Here is a 15421-nt window from a genome sequence, read left to right on the forward strand (position 1 = left end):
GACATGAGTGCAATCTACAAAGCCGTTGAGGCTGATCCTCATGGGAGGATTATTGCACCAGGACCCTTAGCACTTTTAAAATGCCATTCAATGCCACTTCTAGGGCTAGATGTAAACTGCAGATGACCATGTTGTGGTAGTTACCATGAATACCCAAGTGATGTGTGAGCTAACACATAGGCCCAACAGATTCCAAGAAGGCCAGAATAACCAGCGGCACCACCATCGGTTGTCAGGTTACACGGATTCAGCAAATACCAGAGTCCAAAATGATGCAGGTTTATACTGTTAATTTTCAGTTTATCGTTACAGTTGGTGTTATTCCATGTCGGAAGGGACGCAGCGACAGCCAGTGGGGTAACTAGAGACAGGCAGGCAGCTATGTGCAACAAAGGTAGGCGTGTTGTTTTCATATGCAGATCTGAAATATTGTCTTATATGCAAGAGGAGGAGTGATGGGGGTTCAGGCAAAAGCCAGGCTATGGATTGCATTGCTAAATGCTCCATCAGAGTGCAATGGTCGCCTGTCCTTTTTTTAAGTGATGATGTGGGTTTAGCCTGTGCTGTATGTATGTATGGGTGGCTGACTGCCACCCACCCAGAGAGTGTATGGGAGGCTGGTTGGCTGCCAGCCTTCCTTTCATTTCTATGAGTAATGTGAGTGCTCATGAAGGGGACATGGTTGGGTCCACCCCTTTCCCGGTTATCCCCTCTAGGCCTTTTGGCTTAGATCAAGTGTAAAAAAAGAAAGGATCTTGCGACAGATCGCATCCTGAGGCACGTTTTTTTTTTTTTTTTGTGTGAATACTTGCCCTTGGGTGACTTGTGAGCACATACTGATACATACGTTCCCTATCTGGGGACCATAAATTAAATGGATTTTTGAGAAAGGGAGCTGATTTGGAAGCTTGCTTCCGTCGCCCTATGCATTGACCCGATGTGGCAGTATCTTCGGGTAGTGAACATTCCAGTGTTAAACAAGAAAGATTCTCATTTAATCCTCCGTGGGTGAGAATTTGAGTTTGAGAATTGGAGACCAAAATGATGAGTTGCACTGACTGGTTTATGAACGTCTATTCATTTAGCGTTTTAATGACCATGTTTGCACACTGATTGGTGTAAAAAAAATAAAATAAAACTAAATAATAATAATCTAGCACACCTGTGCAGGTTTGACATGACATGACAGGTAGCTGTCTTGTGGGTGGTGCTGAATCCTGTTAAATGACGTGAGGGTCTCATGCCTATACACAAGGGTGTGTCATTGCTGTTGCTTGACCATGCATTGGTTTCTGTGGTCAGTGAATGATAAAAACAAAATTTACCATCCATTGATGGATGGGAAATCCGCCATGAGGCATTTGTTTTTAGAAACTGCTGCTCACAACCAATGTTGCAATGGAGTGTCTCCATCTGCTGGTGGTATTGGAAAGGCATTAGTGCTATGACAGGGTCTGAAGAAGAAGAAGAAGAAGAAGACGGAAAAAAATATATATAAAAAGAAAAAGAGAGAGAGAGAGAGATTGAGAGACTGACTTAGTGAGCGAGTGAGTGAGTGAGAGTGAGTGAGAGTGAATAAGTGAGTGAGTGATTGAGTGAGTGAGAACAAATGAGTTAAAGCAAGTGAGTGAGTGAGATCGAATGAATGAAAGTCTGAATGACAGAAAGAAAAAAGGATTAAGAAAGAAGCATGAAGAAAAAAAAATGTATATGGAGTAGCAGACATGAGTGCAATCTACAAAGCCGTTGAGGCTGATCCTCATGGGAGGATTATTGCACCAGGACCCTTAGCACTTTTAAAATGCCATTCAATGCCACTTCTAGGGCTAGATGTAAACTGCAGATGACCATGTTGTGGTAGTTACCATGGATACCCAAGTGATGTGTGAGCTAACACATAGGCCCAACCGATTCCAAGAAGGCCAGAATCACCAGCGGCACCACCATCGGTTGTCAGGTTACCCGGATTCAGCAAATACCAGAGTCCAAATTGATGCAGGTTTATACTGTTAATTTTCAGTTTATCGTTACAGTTGGTGTTATTCCATGTCGGAAGGGACGCAGCGACAGCCAGTGGGGTAACTAGAGACAGGCAGGCAGCTATGTGCAACAAAGGTAGGCGTGTTGTTTTCATATGCAGATCTGAAATATTGTCTTATATGCAAGAGGAGGAGTGATGGGGGTTCAGGCAAAAGCCAGGCTATGGATTGCATTGCTAAATGCTCCATCAGAGTGCAATGGTCGCCTGTCCTTTTTTTAAGTGATGATGTGGGTTTAGCCTGTGCTGTATGTATGTATGGGTGGCTGACTGCCACCCACCCAGAGAGTGTATGGGAGGCTGGTTGGCTGCCAGCCTTCCTTCCATTCCTATGAGTAATGTGAGTGCTCATGACGGGGACATGGTTGGGTCCACCCCTTTCCCGGTTATCCCCTCTAGGCCTTTTGGCTTAGATCAAGTGTAAAAAAAGAAAGGATCTTGCGACAGATCGCATCCTGAGGCACGTTTTTTTTTGTGTGAATACTTGCGCTTGGGTGACTTGTGAGCACATACTGATACATATGTTCCCTATCTGGGGACCATAAATTAAATGGATTTTTGAGAAAGGGAGCTGATTTGGAAGCTTGCTTCCGTCGCCCTATGCATTGACCCGATGTGACAGTATCTTCGGGTAGTGAACAGTGCACCACCCCATTCCAGTGTTAAACAAGAAAGATTCTCATTTAATCCTCCGTGGGTGAGAATTTGAGTTTGAGAATTGGAGACCAAAATGATGAGTTGCACTGACTGGTTTATGAACGTCTATTCATTTAGCGTTTTAATGACCATGTTTGCACACTGATTGGTGTAAAAAAATAAAATAAAACTAAATAATAATAATCTAGCACACCTGTGCAGGTTTGACATGACATGACAGGTAGCTGTCTTGTGGGTGGTGCTGAATCCTGTTAAATGACGTGAGGGTCTCATGCCTATACACAAGGGTGTGTCATTGCTGTTGCTTGACCATGCATTGGTTTCTGTGGTCAGTGAATGATAAAAACAAAATTTACCATCCATTGATGGATGGGAAATCCGCCATGAGGCATTTGTTTTTAGAAACTGCTGCTCACAACCAATGTTGCAATGGAGTGTCTCCATCTGCTGGTGGTATTGGAAAGGCATTAGTGCTATGACAGGGTCTGAAGAAGAAGAAGAAGAAGAAGACGGAAAAAAATATATATAAAAGAAAAAGAGAGAGAGAGAGAGAGATTGAGAGACTGACTTAGTGAGCGAGTGAGTGAGAGAGTGAGAGTGAGTGAGAGTGAATAAGTGAGTGAGTGATTGAGTGAGTGAGAACAAATGAGTTAAAGCAAGTGAGTGAGTGAGATCGAATGAATGAAAGTCTGAATGACAGAAAGAAAAAAGGATGAAGAAAGAAGCATGAAGAAAAAAAAATGTATATGGAGTAGCAGACATGAGTGCAATCTACAAAGCCGTTGAGGCTGATCCTCATGGGAGGATTATTGCACCAGGACCCTTAGCACTTTTAAAATGCCATTCAATGCCACTTCTAGGGCTAGATGTAAACTGCAGATGACCATGTTGTGGTAGTTACCATGGATACCCAAGTGATGTGTGAGCTAACACATAGGCACAACAGATTCCAAGAAGGCCAGAATCACCAGCGGCACCACCATCGGTTGTCAGGTTACCCGGATTCAGCAAATACCAGAGTCCAAAATGATGCAGGTTTATACTGTTAATTTTCAGTTTATCGTTACAGTTGGTGTTATTCCATGTCGGAAGGGACGCAGCGACAGCCAGTGGGGTAACTAGAGACAGGCAGGCAGCTATGTGCAACAAAGGTAGGCGTGTTGTTTTCATATGCAGATCTGAAATATTGTCTTTTATGCAAGAGGAGGAGTGATGGGGGTTCAGGCAAAAGCCAGGCTATGGATTGCATTGCTAAATGCTCCATCAGAGTGCAATGGTCGCCTGTCCTTTTTTTAAGTGATGATGTGGGTTTAGCCTGTGCTGTATGTATGTATGGGTGGCTGACTGCCACCCACCCAGAGAGTGTATGGGAGGCTGGTTGGCTGCCAGCCTTCCTTCCATTCCTATGAGTAATGTGAGTGCTCATGAAGGGGACATGGTTGGGTCCACCCCTTTCCCGGTTATCTCCTCTAGGCCTTTTGGCTTAGATCAAGTGTAAAAAAAAGAAAGGATCTTGCGACAGATCGCATCCTGAGGCACGTTTTTTTTTTTGTGTGAATACTTGCACTTGGGTGACTTGTGAGCACATACTGAAACATACGTTCCCTATCTGGTGATCATAAATTAAATGGATTTTTGAGAAAGGGAGCTGATTTGGAAGCTTGCTTCCGTCGCCCTATGCATTGACCCGGTGTGGCAGTATCTTCGGGTAGTGAACAGTGCACCACCCCATTCCAGTGTTAAACAAGAAAGATTCTCATTTAATCCTCCGTGGGTGAGAATTTGAGTTTGAGAATTGGAGACCAAAATGATGAGTTGCACTGACTGGTTTATGAACGTCTATTCATTTAGCGTTTTAATGACCATGTTTGCACACTGATTGGTGTAAAAAAAATAAAATAAAACTAAATAATAATAATCTAGCACACCTGTGCAGGTTTGACATGACATGACAGGTAGCTGTCTTGTGGGTGGTGCTGAATCCTGTTAAATGATGTGAGGGTCTCATGCCTATACACAAGGGTGTGTCATTGCTGTTGCTTGACCATGCATTGGTTTCTGTGGTCAGTGAATGATAAAAACAAAATTTACCATCCATTGATGGATGGGAAATCCGCCATGAGGCATTTGTTTTTAGAAACTGCTGCTCACAACCAATGTTGCAATGGAGTGTCTCCATCTGCTGGTGGTATTGGAAAGGCATTAGTGCTATGACAGGGTCTGAAGAAGAAGAAGACGGAAAAAAATATATATAAAAAGAAAAAGAGAGAGAGAGAGAGAGACTGACTTAGTGAGCGAGTGAGTGAGAGAGTGAGAGTGAGTGAGAGTGAATAAGTGAGTGAGTGATTGAGTGAGTGAGTGAGTGAGTGAGAACAAATGAGTTAAAGCAAGTGAGTGAGTGAGATCGAATGAATGAAAGTCTGAATGACAGAAAGAAAAAAGGATGAAGAAAGAAGCATGAAGAAAAAAAAATGTAAATGGAGTAGCAGACATGAGTGCAATCTACAAAGCCGTTGAGGCTGATCCTCATGGGAGGATTATTGCACCAGGACCCTTAGCACTTTTAAAATGCCATTCAATGCCACTTCTAGGGCTAGATGTAAACTGCAGATGACCATGTTGTGGTAGTTACCATGGATACCCAAGTGATGTGTGAGCTAACACATAGGCCCAACAGATTCCAAGAAGGCCAGAATCACCAGCGGCACCACCATCGGTTGTCAGGTTACACGGATTCAGCAAATACCAGAGTCCAAAATGATGCAGGTTTATACTGTTAATTTTCAGTTTATCGTTACAGTTGGTGTTATTCCATGTCGGAAGGGACGCAGCGACAGCCAGTGGGGTAACTAGAGACAGGCAGGCAGCTATGTGCAACAAAGGTAGGCGTGTTGTTTTCATATGCAGATCTGAAATATTGTCTTATATGCAAGAGGAGGAGTGATGGGGGTTCAGGCAAAAGCCAGGCTATGGATTGCATTGCTAAATGCTCCATCAGAGTGCAATGGTCGCCTGTCCTTTTTTTAAGTGATGATGTGGGTTTAGCCTGTGCTGTATGTATGTATGGGTGGCTGACTGCCACCCACCCAGAGAGTGTATGGGAGGCTGGTTGGCTGCCAGCCTTCCTTCCATTTCTATGAGTAATGTGAGTGCTCATGAAGGGGACATGGTTGGGTCCACCCCTTTCCCGGTTATCCCCTCTAGGCCTTTTGGCTTAGATCAAGTGTAAAAAAAGAAAGGATCTTGCGACAGATCGCATCCTGAGGCACGTTTTTTTTTTTTTTTTTGTGTGAATACTTGCCCTTGGGTGACTTGTGAGCACATACTGATACATACGTTCCCTATCTGGGGACCATAAATTAAATGGATTTTTGAGAAAGGGAGCTGATTTGGAAGCTTGTTTCCATCGCCCTATGCATTGACCCGATGTGGCAGTATCTTCGGGTAGTGAACAGTGCACCACCCCATTCCAGTGTTAAACAAGAAAGATTCTCATTTAATCCTCCGTGGGTGAGAATTTGAGTTTGAGAATTGGAGACCAAAATGATGAGTTGCACTGACTGGTTTATGAACGTCTTTTCATTTATCGTTTTAATGACCATGTTTGCACACTGATTGGTGTAAAAAAATAAAATAAAACTAAATAATAATAATCTAGCACACCTGTGCAGGTTTGACATGACATGACAGGTAGCTGTCTTGTGGGTGGTGCTGAATCCTGTTAAAGGACGTGAGGGTCTCATGCCTATACACAAGGGTGTGTCATTGCTGTTGCTTGACCATGCATTGGTTTCTGTGGTCAGTGAATGATAAAAACAAAATTTACCATCCATTGATGGATGGGAAATCCGCCATGAGGCATTTGTTTTTAGAAACTGCTGCTCACAACCAATGTTGCAATGGAGTGTCTCCATCTGCTGGTGGTATTGGAAAGGCATTAGTGCTATGACAGGGTCTGAAGAAGAAGAAGAAGACGGAAAAAAATATATATAAAAAGAAAAAGAGAGATAGAGAGAGAGACTGACTTAGTGAGCGAGTGAGTGAGAGAGTGAGAGTGAGTGAGAGTGAATAAGTGAGTGAGTGATTGAGTGAGTGAGTGAGTGAGTGAGAACAAATGAGTTAAAGCAAGTGAGTGAGAGAGATCGAATGAATGAAAGTCTGAATGACAGAAAGAAAAAAGGATGAAGAAAGAAGCATGAAGAAAAAAAAATGTATATGGAGTTGCAGACAGGAGTGCAATCTACAAAGCCATTGAGGCTGATCCTCATGGGAGGATTATTGTACCAGGACCCTTAGCACTTTTAAAATGCCATTCAATGCCACTTTTAGGGCTAGATGTAAACTGCAGATGACCATGTTGTGGTAGTTACCATGGATACCCAAGTGATGTGTGAGCTAACACATAGGCCCAACAGATTCCAAGAAGGCCAGAATCACCAGCGGCACCACCATCGGTTGTCAGGTCACCCGGATTCAGCAAATACCAGAGTCCAAAATGATGCAGGTTTATACTGTTAATTTTCAGTTTATCGTTACAGTTGGTGTTATTCCATGTCGGAAGGGACGCAGCTACAGCCAGTGGGGTAACTAGAGACAGGCAGGCAGCTATGTGCAACAAAGGTAGGCGTGTTGTTTTCATATGCAGATCTGAAATATTGTCTTATATGCAAGAGGAGGAGTGATGGGGGTTCAGGCAAAAGCCAGGCTATGGGTTAATTTGCTAAATGCTCCATCAGAGTGCAATAGTCGCCTGTCCTTTTTTTAAGTGATGATGTGGGTTTAGCCAGTGCTGTATGTATGTATGGGTGGCTGACTGCCACCCACCCAGAGAGTGTATGGGAGGCTGGTTGGCTGCCAGCCTTCCTTCCATTCCTATGAGTAATGTGAGTGCTCATGAAGGGGACATGGTTCTGTCCACCCCTTTCCCGGTTATCCCCTCTAGGCCTTTTGGCTTAGATCAAGTGTAAAAAAAGAAAGGATCTTGCGACAGATCGCATCCTGAGGCACGTTTTTTTTTTTGTGTGAATACTTGCACTTGGGTGACTTGTGAGCACATACTGATACATACGTTCCCTATCTGGGGACCATAAATTAAATGGATTTTTGAGAAAGGGAGCTGATTTGGAAGCTTGCTTCCGTCGCCCTATGCATTGACCCGATGTGGCAGTATCTTCGGGTAGTGAACAGTGCACCACCCCATTCCAGTGTTAAACAAGAAAGATTCTCATTTAATCCTCCGTGGGTGAGAATTTGAGTTTGAGAATTGGAGACCAAAATGATGAGTTGCACTGACTGGTTTATGAACGTCTATTCATTTAGCGTTGTAATGACCATGTTTGCACACTGATTGGTGTAAAAAAATAAAATAAAACTAAATAATAATAATCTAGCACACCTGTGCAGGTTTGACATGACATGACAGGTAGCTGTCTTATGGGTGGTGCTGAATCCTGTTAAATGACGTGAGGGTCTCATGCCTATACACAAGGGTGTGTCATTGCTGTTGCTTGACCATGCATTAGTTTCTGTGGTCAGTGAATGATAAAAACAAAATTTACCATCCATTGATGGATGGGAAATCCGCCATGAGGCATTTGTTTTTAGAAACTGCTGCTCACAACCAATGTTGCAATGGAGTGTCTCCATCTGCTGGTGGTATTGGAAAGGCATTAGTGCTATGACAGGGTCTGAAGAAGAAGAAGACAGAAAAAAATATATATAAAAAGAAAAAGAGAGAGAGAGAGAGAGAAACTGACTTAGTGAGCGAGTGAGTGAGAGAGTGAGAGTGAGTGAGAGTGAATGAGTGAGTGAGTGATTGAGTGAGTGAGTGAGTGAGTGAGAACAAATGAGTTAAAGCAAGTGAGTGAGAGAGATCGAATGAATGAAAGTCTGAATGACAGAAAGAAAAAAGGATGAAGAAAGAAGCATGAAGAAAAAAAAAGGTATATGGATTTGCAGACATGAGTGCAATCTACAAAGCCGTTGAGGCTGATCCTCATGGGAGGATTATTGCACCAGGACCCTTAGCACTTTTAAAATGCCATTCAATGCCACTTCTAGGGCTAGATGTAAACTGCAGATGACCATGTTGTGGTAGTTACCATGGATACCCAAGTGATGTGTGAGCTAACACATAGGCCCAACAGATTCCAAGAAGGCCAGAATCACCAGCGGCACCACCATCGGTTGTCAGGTCACCCGGATTCAGCAAATACCAGATTCCAAAATGATGCAGGTTTATACTGTTAATTTTCAGTTTATCGTTACAGTTGGTGTTATTCCATGTCGGAAGGGACGCAGCTACAGCCAGTGGGGTAACTAGAGACAGGCAGGCAGCTATGTGCAACAAAGGTAGGCGTGTTGTTTTCATATGCAGATCTGAAATATTGTCTTATATGCAAGAGGAGGAGTGATGGGGGTTCAGGCAAAAGCCAGGCTATGGATTGCATTGCTAAATGCTCCATCAGAGTGCAATGGTCGCCTGTCCTTTTTTTAAGTGATGATGTGGGTTTAGCCTGTGCTGTATGTATGTATGGGTGGCTGACTGCCACCCACCCAGAGAGTGTATGGGAGGCTGGTTGGCTGCCAGCCTTCCTTCCATTCCTATGAGTAATGTGAGTGCTCATGAAGGGGACATTGTTGGGTCCACCCCTTTCCCGGTTATCCCCTCTAGGCCATTTGGCTTAGATCAAGTGTAAAAAAAGAAAGGATCTTGCGACAGATCGCATCCTGAGGCAGGTTTTTTTTTTGTGTGAATACTTGCACTTGGGTGACTTGTGAGCACATACTGATACATACGTTCCCTATCTGGGGACCATAAATTAAATGGATTTTTGAGAAACGGAGCTGATTTGGAAGCTTGCTTCCGTCGCCCTATGCATTGACCCGATGTGGCAGTATCTTCGGGTAGTGAACAGTGCACCACCCCATTCCAGTGTTAAACAAGAAAGATTCTCATTTAATCCTCCGTGGGTGAGAATTTGAGTTTGAGAATTGGAGACCAAAATGATGAGTTGCACTGACTGGTTTATGAACGTCTATTCATTTAGCGTTTTAATGACCATGTTTGCACACTGATTGGTGTAAAAAAATAAAATAAAACTAAATAATAATAATCTAGCACAACTGTGCAGGTTTGACATGACATGACAGGTAGCTGTCTTGTGGGTGGTGCTGAATCCTGTTAAATGACGTGAGGGTCTCATGCCTATACACAAGGGTGTGTCATTGCTGTTGCTTGACCATGCATTGGTTTCTGTGGTCAGTGAATGATAAAAACAAAATTTACCATCCATTGATGGATGGGAAATCCGCCATGAGGCATTTGTTTTTAGAAACTGCTGCTCACAACCAATGTTGCAATGGAGTGTCTCCATTTGCTGGTGGTATTGGAAAGGCATTAGTGCTATGACAGGGTCTGAAGAAGAAGAAGAAGAAGAAGACGGAAAAAAATATATATAAAAAGAAAAAGAGAGAGAGAGAGAGACTGACTTAGTGAGCGAGTGAGTGAGAGAGTGAGAGTGAGTGAGAGTGAATAAGTGAGTGAGTGATTGAGTGAGTGATTGAGTGAGTGAGTGAGTGAGAACAAATGAGTTAAAGCAAGTGAGTGAGAGAGATCGAATGAATGAAAGTCTGAATGACAGAAAGAAAAAAGGATGAAGAAAGAAGCATGAAGAAAAAAAAATGTATATGGAGTTGCAGACATGAGTGCAATCTACAAAGCCGTTGAGGCTGATCCTCATGGGAGGATTATTGAACCAGGACCCTTAGCACTTTTAAAATGCCATTCAATGCCACTTCTAGGGCTAGATGTAAACTGCAGATGACCATGTTGTGGTAGTTACCATGGATACCCAAGTGATGTGTGAGCTAACACATAGGCCCAACAGATTCCAAGAAGGCCAGAATCACCAGCGGCACCACCATCGGTTGTCAGGTCACCCGGATTCAGCAAATACCAGAGTCCAAAATGATGCAGGTTTATACTGTTAATTTTCAGTTTATCGTTACAGTTGGTGTTATTCCATGTCGGAAGGGACGCAGCTACAGCCAGTGGGGTAACTAGAGACAGGCAGGCAGCTATGTGCAACAAAGGTAGGCGTGTTGTTTTCATATGCAGATCTGAAATATTGTCTTATATGCAAGAGGAGGAGTGATGGGGGTTCAGGCAAAAGCCAGGCTATGGATTGCATTGCTAAATGCTCCATCAGAGTGCAATGGTCGCCTGTCCCTTTTTTAAGTGATGATGTGGGTTTAGCCTGTGCTGTATGTATGTATGGGTGGCTGACTGCCACCCACCCAGAGAGTGTATGGGAGGCTGGTTGGCTGCCAGCCTTCCTTCCATTCCTATGAGTAATGTGAGTGCTCATGAAGGGGACATGGTTGGGTCCACCCCTTTCCCGGTTATCCCCTCTAGGCCTTTTGGCTTAGATCAAGTGTAAAAAAAGAAAGGATCTTGTGACAGATTGCATCCTGAGGCACGTTTTTTTTTTTTGTGTGAATACTTGCACTTGGGTGACTTGTGAGCACATACTGATACATACGTTCCCTATCTGGGGACCATAAATTAAATGGATTTTTGAGAAAGGGAGCTGATTTGGAAGCTTGCTTCTGTCGCCCTATGCATTGACCCGATGTGGCAGTATCTTCGGGTAGTGAACAGTGCACCACCCCATTCCAGTGTTAAACAAGAAAGATTCTCATTTAATCCTCTGTGGGTGAGAATTTGAGTTTGAGAATTGGAGACCAAAATGATGAGTTGCACTGACTGGTTTATGAAAGTCTATTCATTTAGCGTTTTAATGACCGTGTTTGCACACTGATTGGTGTAAAAAAATAAAATAAAACTAAATAATAATAATCTAGCACACCTGTGCAGGTTTGACATGACATGACAGGTAGCTGTCTTGTGGGTGGTGCTGAATCCTGTTAAATGACGTGAGGGTCTCATGCCTATACACAAGGGTGTGTCATTGCTGTTGCTTGACCATGCATTGGTTTCTGTGGTCAGTGAATGATAAAAACAAAATTTACCATCCATTGATGGATGGGAAATCCGCCATGAGGCATTTGTTTTTAGAAACTGCTGCTCACAACCAATGTTGCAATGGAGTGTCTCCATCTGCTGGTGGTATTGGAAAGGCATTAGTGCTATGACAGGGTCTGAAGAAGAAGAAGAAGAAGAAGACGGAAAAAAATATATATAAAAGAAAAAGAGAGAGAGAGAGAGAGATTGAGAGACTGACTTAGTGAGCGAGTGAGTGAGAGAGTGAGAGTGAGTGAGAGTGAATAAGTGAGTGAGTGATTGAGTGAGTGAGAACAAATGAGTTAAAGCAAGTGAGTGAGTGAGATCGAATGAATGAAAGTCTGAATGACAGAAAGAAAAAAGGATGAAGAAAGAAGCATGAAGAAAAAAAAATGTATATGGAGTAGCAGACATGAGTGCAATCTACAAAGCCGTTGAGGCTGATCCTCATGGGAGGATTATTGCACCAGGACCCTTAGCACTTTTAAAATGCCATTCAATGCCACTTCTAGGGCTAGATGTAAACTGCAGATGACCATGTTGTGGTAGTTACCATGGATACCCAAGTGATGTGTGAGCTAACACATAGGCACAACAGATTCCAAGAAGGCCAGAATCACCAGCGGCACCACCATCGGTTGTCAGGTTACCCGGATTCAGCAAATACCAGAGTCCAAAATGATGCAGGTTTATACTGTTAATTTTCAGTTTATCGTTACAGTTGGTGTTATTCCATGTCGGAAGGGACGCAGCGACAGCCAGTGGGGTAACTAGAGACAGGCAGGCAGCTATGTGCAACAAAGGTAGGCGTGTTGTTTTCATATGCAGATCTGAAATATTGTCTTTTATGCAAGAGGAGGAGTGATGGGGGTTCAGGCAAAAGCCAGGCTATGGATTGCATTGCTAAATGCTCCATCAGAGTGCAATGGTCGCCTGTCCTTTTTTTAAGTGATGATGTGGGTTTAGCCTGTGCTGTATGTATGTATGGGTGGCTGACTGCCACCCACCTAGAGAGTGTATGGGAGGCTGGTTGGCTGCCAGCCTTCCTTCCATTCCTATGAGTAATGTGAGTGCTCATGAAGGGGACATGGTTGGGTCCACCCCTTTCCCGGTTATCCCCTCTAGGCCTTTTGGCTTAGATCAAGTGTAAAAAAAGAAAGGATCTTGCGACAGATTGCATCCTGAGGCACGTTTTTTTTTTTTGTGTGAATACTTGCACTTGGGTGACTTGTGAGCACATACTGATACATACGTTCCCTATCTGGGGACCATAAATTAAATGGATTTTTGAGAAAGGGAGCTGATTTGGAAGCTTGCTTCTGTCGCCCTATGCATTGACCCGATGTGGCAGTATCTTCGGGTAGTGAACAGTGCACCACCCCATTCCAGTGTTAAACAAGAAAGATTCTCATTTAATCCTCTGTGGGTGAGAATTTGAGTTTGAGAATTGGAGACCAAAATGATGAGTTGCACTGACTGGTTTATGAAAGTCTATTCATTTAGCGTTTTAATGACCGTGTTTGCACACTGATTGGTGTAAAAAAATAAAATAAAACTAAATAATAATAATCTAGCACACCTGTGCAGGTTTGACATGACATGACAGGTAGCTGTCTTGTGGGTGGTGCTGAATCCTGTTAAATGACGTGAGGGTCTCATGCCTATACACAAGGGTGTGTCATTGCTGTTGCTTGACCATGCATTGGTTTCTGTGGTCAGTGAATGATAAAAACAAAATTTACCATCCATTGATGGATGGGAAATCCGCCATGAGGCATTTGTTTTTAGAAACTGCTGCTCACAACCAATGTTGCAATGGAGTGTCTCCATCTGCTGGTGGTATTGGAAAGGCATTAGTGCTATGACAGGGTCTGAAGAAGAAGAAGAAGAAGAAGACGGAAAAAAATATATATAAAAGAAAAAGAGAGAGAGAGAGAGAGATTGAGAGACTGACTTAGTGAGCGAGTGAGTGAGAGAGTGAGAGTGAGTGAGAGTGAATAAGTGAGTGAGTGATTGAGTGAGTGAGAACAAATGAGTTAAAGCAAGTGAGTGAGTGAGATCGAATGAATGAAAGTCTGAATGACAGAAAGAAAAAAGGATGAAGAAAGAAGCATGAAGAAAAAAAAATGTATATGGAGTAGCAGACATGAGTGCAATCTACAAAGCCGTTGAGGCTGATCCTCATGGGAGGATTATTGCACCAGGACCCTTAGCACTTTTAAAATGCCATTCAATGCCACTTCTAGGGCTAGATGTAAACTGCAGATGACCATGTTGTGGTAGTTACCATGGATACCCAAGTGATGTGTGAGCTAACACATAGGCACAACAGATTCCAAGAAGGCCAGAATCACCAGCGGCACCACCATCGGTTGTCAGGTTACCCGGATTCAGCAAATACCAGAGTCCAAAATGATGCAGGTTTATACTGTTAATTTTCAGTTTATCGTTACAGTTGGTGTTATTCCATGTCGGAAGGGACGCAGCGACAGCCAGTGGGGTAACTAGAGACAGGCAGGCAGCTATGTGCAACAAAGGTAGGCGTGTTGTTTTCATATGCAGATCTGAAATATTGTCTTTTATGCAAGAGGAGGAGTGATGGGGGTTCAGGCAAAAGCCAGGCTATGGATTGCATTGCTAAATGCTCCATCAGAGTGCAATGGTCGCCTGTCCTTTTTTTAAGTGATGATGTGGGTTTAGCCTGTGCTGTATGTATGTATGGGTGGCTGACTGCCACCCACCTAGAGAGTGTATGGGAGGCTGGTTGGCTGCCAGCCTTCCTTCCATTCCTATGAGTAATGTGAGTGCTCATGAAGGGGACATGGTTGGGTCCACCCCTTTCCCGGTTATCTCCTCTAGGCCTTTTGGCTTAGATCAAGTGTAAAAAAAAGAAAGGATCTTGCGACAGATCGCATCCTGAGGCACGTTTTTTTTTTTGTGTGAATACTTGCACTTGGGTGACTTGTGAGCACATACTGAAACATACGTTCCCTATCTGGTGATCATAAATTAAATGGATTTTTGAGAAAGGGAGCTGATTTGGAAGCTTGCTTCCGTCGCCCTATGCATTGACCCGGTGTGGCAGTATCTTCGGGTAGTGAACAGTGCACCACCCCATTCCAGTGTTAAACAAGAAAGATTCTCATTTAATCCTCCGTGGGTGAGAATTTGAGTTTGAGAATTGGAGACCAAAATGATGAGTTGCACTGACTGGTTTATGAACGTCTATTCATTTAGCGTTTTAATGACCATGTTTGCACACTGATTGGTGTAAAAAAAATAAAATAAAACTAAATAATAATAATCTAGCACACCTGTGCAGGTTTGACATGACATGACAGGTAGCTGTCTTGTGGGTGGTGCTGAATCCTGTTAAATGACGTGAGGGTCTCATGCCTATACACAAGGGTGTGTCATTGCTGTTGCTTGACCATGCATTGGTTTCTGTGGTCAGTGAATGATAAAAACAAAATTTACCATCCATTGATGGATGGGAAATCCGCCATGAGGCATTTGTTTTTAGAAACTGCTGCTCACAACCAATGTTGCAATGGAGTGTCTCCATCTGCTGGTGGTATTGGAAAGGCATTAGTGCTATGACAGGGTCTGAAGAAGAAGAAGACGGAAAAAAATATATATAAAAAGAAAAAGAGAGAGAGAGAGAGAGAGACTGACTTAGTGAGCGAGTGAGTGAGAGAGTG

At 43.3% G+C, this 15421-nt stretch overlaps 9 pseudogenes; all 9 read left to right on the forward strand.

Annotated features, from left to right (window-relative positions):
- The first annotated feature begins 705 nt into the window (after nucleotides 1-705).
- On the forward strand, nucleotides 706-969 carry LOC130289837 (U2 spliceosomal RNA; annotated as a pseudogene).
- Nucleotides 970-2426: 1457 nt separating this feature from the next.
- Nucleotides 2427-2690, forward strand: LOC130289246 (U2 spliceosomal RNA; annotated as a pseudogene).
- Nucleotides 2691-4157: 1467 nt separating this feature from the next.
- LOC130289694 (U2 spliceosomal RNA) lies at nucleotides 4158-4424 on the forward strand (annotated as a pseudogene).
- A 1464-nt stretch (nucleotides 4425-5888) lies between these two features.
- On the forward strand, nucleotides 5889-6160 carry LOC130289764 (U2 spliceosomal RNA; annotated as a pseudogene).
- Nucleotides 6161-7626: 1466 nt separating this feature from the next.
- LOC130289080 (U2 spliceosomal RNA) lies at nucleotides 7627-7892 on the forward strand (annotated as a pseudogene).
- Nucleotides 7893-9357: 1465 nt separating this feature from the next.
- LOC130289589 (U2 spliceosomal RNA) lies at nucleotides 9358-9622 on the forward strand (annotated as a pseudogene).
- A 1478-nt stretch (nucleotides 9623-11100) lies between these two features.
- Nucleotides 11101-11367, forward strand: LOC130286865 (U2 spliceosomal RNA; annotated as a pseudogene).
- Nucleotides 11368-12834: 1467 nt separating this feature from the next.
- On the forward strand, nucleotides 12835-13101 carry LOC130288415 (U2 spliceosomal RNA; annotated as a pseudogene).
- A 1467-nt stretch (nucleotides 13102-14568) lies between these two features.
- On the forward strand, nucleotides 14569-14835 carry LOC130289695 (U2 spliceosomal RNA; annotated as a pseudogene).
- The last annotated feature ends 586 nt before the right edge of the window (nucleotides 14836-15421 follow it).

Source organism: Hyla sarda, chromosome 8 (genome assembly GCF_029499605.1).
Source record: "Hyla sarda isolate aHylSar1 chromosome 8, aHylSar1.hap1, whole genome shotgun sequence".
Taxonomy (NCBI): domain Eukaryota; kingdom Metazoa; phylum Chordata; class Amphibia; order Anura; family Hylidae; genus Hyla; species Hyla sarda.